Below are 6000 nucleotides of genomic sequence, written 5' to 3'. Positions count from 1 at the left end.
AATCACCACGCCGGGAAGGGTGAAGGCATTCGAGTCGGCCGGCCCTGCCAATGAGGTGTCCCTTATTTATTTTTCAGGGAGCTGGTAACCCTATACACAACACTTCAGCAACCCAGTATATAAATAAGATTTATTACAATAGGCTACTGTTGCGGGCTTGTTTTTTTTTTTTTTTTTTTTGTGGTAAGGTTGAACTAACGTTAGCTAGAAGCATGCAATCAACTCAAGCTGACATTAACGCCTGGTCTGGCAGGCTGCTATTATAATTCCAACAAGGCGTTAGCCAACAACATTTCTTGACCAGAAGTCTTACCTTATAACAATACAATATTGTAATCGTTTCACTGCCTCTCCTCGGGTTGATGGTATCAAAACTGACCGCCGTTTTCAGTGGTGTAACGCACCAAAGGATCCGACTAGAATGTTGAGCCACGCGCATTAGTTCCGCTTTCTGCGTCGGCGCAATGTCACAATTTTAATAATTACTGTATAATCTTCGTTCGGGGGGGCACAGGGGGGTCCAGACTCAGTGTTACGGGGGCACTGGCCCCTGTTGCCCCCCCCCCCCTTAGAACCGCCACTGCTTTGCCTGTGTGTATATATAACCCTGCCTTTCCCTTTCTTCCCGGTCAAGTCGTCTGCTACGTTACCCCTGTCCTGCCACCCCTGTCAAGTTGTCCTTGGGTTGGTCGTGTTCTTGGTTCTTGGATCACACCTGTTTTTGGATCTGTGTTTTTGGTTTACCCTGCCTTCCATGCAACACCTTGTGTTCCCTGGATTTTGAGTTTTAATTGAAGTCATTTTGGCTTCCTACTCCTGCCTCCCTCTGTGTCCACCAGTATTCGTGACGCTAACAGCTAGGCAGCGACACCAACCCCTATTTATTCCGTTTTATTTAATCTAATAAACTGTGCATACTGGTAAATAAAGCGATTCCATTGAATAGCCTATATGTCAGTTTAGCTGGCATCAAAGTCTGAGTTTATTGTCTATTTCGATCTAATATTTTAAATGTACTGAGTTCGGCACATTGTAGAGCTCATCCTACACTTTACTGTGGATTTTCTGTCTGCTAAATTATCACTTACTACAACTTCAGCTTGTGTAGTCAGTGGTGTTTTAAATCTATATCTGGTGTTCTCACATAGTACTCTGTGTAAAAAGCTCATTGCCCTTCAGAAGACAATTACTGCCTCTCTCAGACAGCTAGGTGTGTGGAGTCTTCTTCTTCTTCCTCCCCTGTGATGAGATAGTGGAACACAGAAGGGTCGCGGTAGAAATGTGCCGGCCTCTGTTACAGCAGCTGAAGCTGACCCAGATACCACGGGAAAGGAGGTGAAAAGAGCGTCTTATCTCCAATGTAATTTCCTGTGTCTCTGAGGCAGGTGATGACAGCTTCGCCCTTAAAATCGTCCGATCGCATATTTCAGCTTTGACGCAGGGGTCACAGTCTGGGCAGGATGCGAGCTGCAACCTATATATTCAACATGTTATTAGGTTTCATTATGTGTGCACTGTTTCAAAAGAAAATTAAAATGAACACAGCCAAATGACCTTACAAGAAGGGGAGCAAATGAGACGTTGTCCTCAAGCTGAAGGACTTTTCGGTGTTTAATCCAAACTGAAGCCTTGCATCTAGGATTAAGATGAAAGAAGATGTTTGGATGTAGGAAGTCTTTCTCTTCTTTTTCCAAAATAAGTTTACATATTTTCTATTCCTAGATGTGAAAACTGAGCTATTTCACATACATACACATTTAAATTCTATTTAATTGTCAAATTTGTGTACTTATTTAATAATGATCTCCTGTGTGCTATAGTCTTTAAACTGTCTGCCACTGCAGCGCTGCAGATTTCCCCTCTGCAGGACAATAAAGGATTATCTTGATTTGTCTTATCTTATATTGGATCCATTATCTGCTAAAGAGTCACGTATATCCCTTGGGGTTGGTGGAGAACAAAACAGAGCTCAAATATAACTGAACATTAGTGCCGCTCTCGCTAAATGCTCCAAGGGCATGCCGACTTTATTGAGAAATCTAATCTAGAGATTAATCTGCCAGCCAAAGGCTTCACACTGCATAATTCAGGAGACTGGTAGATCCACAGATCACACACCTTGCCGTTTCGGTTTTATATTGAATACATAAAAAATGTCTCAATATTTCTTAACAATTTTCTAAAATGACTATTGCATTTAGTGTGAAGGGGGCTTTTTTTTTTTTTTTTTAATTAAAATATATGCAGAAAATGAACCGCAGTACAGTAGGATCCTCCATAATGTTAGATGTGAGAAATTCAAAAATAGCCTTCCTTATTAACGCCTTTGCCCAATAAGTGGGGCTATACGTGCTATACGTGAACTACAAAAGAAACCGCTGGCCACAAGCGAGGCAATTATCCTTTTGCATAATGTAAAGAAGAACTGTAGTGAACTAATCCCAGAGGAAACAGATGACGGCATTTTTATAGGGTTAGGTTACCAACACCCCTTTTAGCTCAGTGGGATTACTCAAGCTTCATAGTCATAAAATTAAATTTGGAGTGCATTCCTGTAGTGAACATCATCCCCCATTTCTCTCTTGGAATAAAACTACCAAGGTCTATTCTCACATACATATGGAAATATATGTAAATTTAGATATAGTGTACAATTTTAAACCACCTGATTCTCAAAATGCATTTTAATCAGCTCTCATTGTTATTCCACGTGACATAGGCGTGAAAGACAAACAACTATAACCTCTAAATGAGCGAGTGCTTAAATAATTTGTGAGTTAGCTAACAAACCTAAGATCACATCTTTCGCTGGGTAATTCCTTTTTTCTAGTCCTGCTGTGTCACAAATGAATATACACATGATTTGGTAAGGCTTTGTTTGTTTACTGCTATCATAGTAATTTAAATAAAATCGCTAAGGGATTTCCTAATTCATTTGTTTTATGCAGCCCACAGCTAATGTTTTGAGCAAATGCTGAATTCTACTGTTTTATTTTTACTCATACAGTAGCAGCATGCAGTAATATGTTAGGGATTGTGGCCACTCTGTGGTCTGAAAGGTCTGTCACAGCACTACTCTACAAACCTTTTGAGTGCATTTGGAGGTCTGGACCTGGTAGGCAATATATCGAATGGAAAATAACCCTCCCAAGCTTCCAGGCATATGCTTAGTTGAAACTGAACCAACATTGTCAGTTGGAACTAAAAGTGAATACGCTCATGTAGAGGATGCTGTCAGAAAAGTAAACAGAAACAGCAAGGCAATAGCCTACCAATGACTTTCACTGAATGTCAGGGTATCTTCAATATCAAGTGGCGCACTGCTAGTATAATAGATCAGAATTGTGTTTATGCTGTCTGCCGTTTATGACCGTGGAGGAAATAAAAGAGGACAAAAATAACAAAAGAATAGTAACAAGACAGACAGAAAGAAAAGCACAGGGAGAAAGGAGAGGAAGATAGAGGAAAATAGAGATGGACCTGTCATCTGTGTTGTCCTAGCAACCACACCAAGAAACAGCAGGAGTATTCAGTTTTCCTGTTTTTTTTTCTTTCCATCCCTCTTCCTTTTTCTTCCCGTGATGTTTACAGCGATGATCCAGGCTGTGACATCGGGGCAACCCTGTCTTGTGTGCAAACAATCGGCTTACAAGCAGCGCTCCATACATGCAATGTGGAGCCAGGCATCTGCAGCGTTGACATTTAAAGGAGACGGGATCCTTGCGTGCCGCGTGCAAGTTACGAGGGGCAGAAAACATGTGCTGGATGCCTGGCCTTCTGTTTCTTCTACTGGCAACTGATAGATTCAGATATTCCATATGAGGAGGGATTTGCAAAGAATACTGTACCTGTACACAGGGTGAAATAGTTGATCTGCAAGCTCAGTACTCATAATAATAAAGCTATACTTTAAAAATAGTTTTGCAATATTTAAAGAAATTGAAAAGCAGGACAGCAAGATGAAGTACTTTAATAAAAGAATTTCCTGGTTCACACTGCAGGAGCCATGGAAACAAACCTCTGACTGTCTGTTCTTTTAAATCCTTTTTCTCTAATAAAGACTACACCTTAATTGATGCAAATAATTTTATTGGAAGACAGGTCGTGAGACAAATGGATGGAGGGATGAGAAGGGTCGAAGGCTATGGGATGAAAAGGGGTCGAGGGAATGTGATGAATATGGGTTGAGGGGGGTGGGATGAAAAGGGTCGGAGAGGATTGGACGAAATAGGATGAAAAGGGTAGAGGGAAGGGATGAAAAGGCGTTCGAGGGGGTGGGATGAAATAGGATAAGAAGGAGTCAAGGGGGTGGGATGAAAATGGATGAAATGGGCTCAAAAGGGGTCGATGGGATGAAAGGGAATCAAAATGGGTTGGGGGGATGAAAAGGATAAGGAATGTGTAGACTCATGGTGGTAGAGGAACACAGGGAGTGAGACTCACTGTGGGGGCACATCTCAGGAATTTTCTGATCCTTGTCCCCAGGTTCCTGTAATTAAAGGTGTGAGAGGAAAAAAAGGAAAATAGAGGGATGGGATGGAAAGGGTGGAGGTTGAGGAGTGAGGAGAACAGAGAGCGAGACAGGGTCAGGACTCACTTTTACAGGTAAGCGTGGTAAATACAGTAGAATGATATGGGACGTGGTATAGTTCCTGAACTTAAATATGTTTTTGCAAGCCCGGCAGCAACTGCCTAAATGCAATGTTTAAAAAGTTAAATAAATTTGTCCATGAAATACATTTTACAGGAGCAATGTAACTCAATTGCTTGTGCAGCCTCGGGATCGGACATTATGCCACAGTGTTTTTTTTTTGTTTTTTTTAAATAATCACACACAACCCTCCCCATAAAGTGTTGGAGGGGTTCAGATCTCAGGATTTAGTTAAAGGTCACTGCACTGTGTTCAAACTGGCTGTTCATAATGAACACTGAATTAGAGATTTGTCACCTGTATTAAATCATTTTGGCTACTTGTTGGAAATACACAACATTAACAAATTACCAGTATAACACTGACTCCATGTTACCAAACATCATCATGATTTAGGGTAATGTATCTGTACATCTGGTTAATGTCCAAATACTTATTCTCCTTTCAGTTCTGTTTCGATTTCAGAGGTAAATGTCTATCAATGTCATCATCCCATTGTTGTCATGATTCCTATTCGCATCCGGCAGGCATCTGGTTCTTGCAGGGAAACAATATTTTATACAGCAAGCCGATCTATTTTTGGTCAAAATTCTTGACCAAACGAGAACCACAACGACAGCGTCTCGCTGTTGGTCGAAAAGCCCTGTGCTCCAAATAATATTGGGTTTATCAGCTGAAGAAACCATCCTGCTGTGTCTGGAAATGAGACTTACGAGAGCAGTGAGAGAGAACCGATGCATTAAAGCTGCAGGCCGTAAAACCAAAAGGATGAAATACACAAAGTTGCTTTGCAGAGCTAATAGGAGCTGCATTATTTGGAGGCAATTCTCTGTATGCATAGTTATGCGACCCATTAGTGATATAAAATCATTGATCACTGCAATTTAAAACTTGAGATGTTTTGCCGGTGAGATAGGAAAAGTTATGGTTTAGTCCTTTTGAACTTTCTCACACTCTCTCTCTGGTATACTGCAAAGCCATCACTCTACCGTTGAATTACGAGCTGCCAAAATGCAGGATATGAGGAAATGTCAGATTTTATCCTCTGACAGCCTTACGTAACTCCTGGGCGCGTGTCAGCGATAATCCTCTTATAGGGGAGAGGAGTCGCCTTAGTAGGAAACAAAATACAGTTTGCCTCCTCTGTCCCTGGCTTTTAATAATCAAAATGGCCACCGCATGAGAGTAATCCACGCTGGAGGACAAGCCTCCGCTCTCTAATCTATGATTATTTCCATGTTCAAAATGACCAGAGAGTGATAGACGTTGGATAAACAGATGTGTTTGGGTATTAAAATGCATCTGCAGGGATGTCCAGCAACGCATTGCCAATCACAGTGGTATTTTTT

This window comes from Chelon labrosus (genome assembly GCF_963514085.1).
Source record: "Chelon labrosus genome assembly, chromosome: 23".
Lineage (NCBI taxonomy): Eukaryota > Metazoa > Chordata > Actinopteri > Mugiliformes > Mugilidae > Chelon > Chelon labrosus.
The sequence above is the reverse complement of the archived record's forward strand: the minus strand, read 5'-3'. Positions refer to the sequence as shown.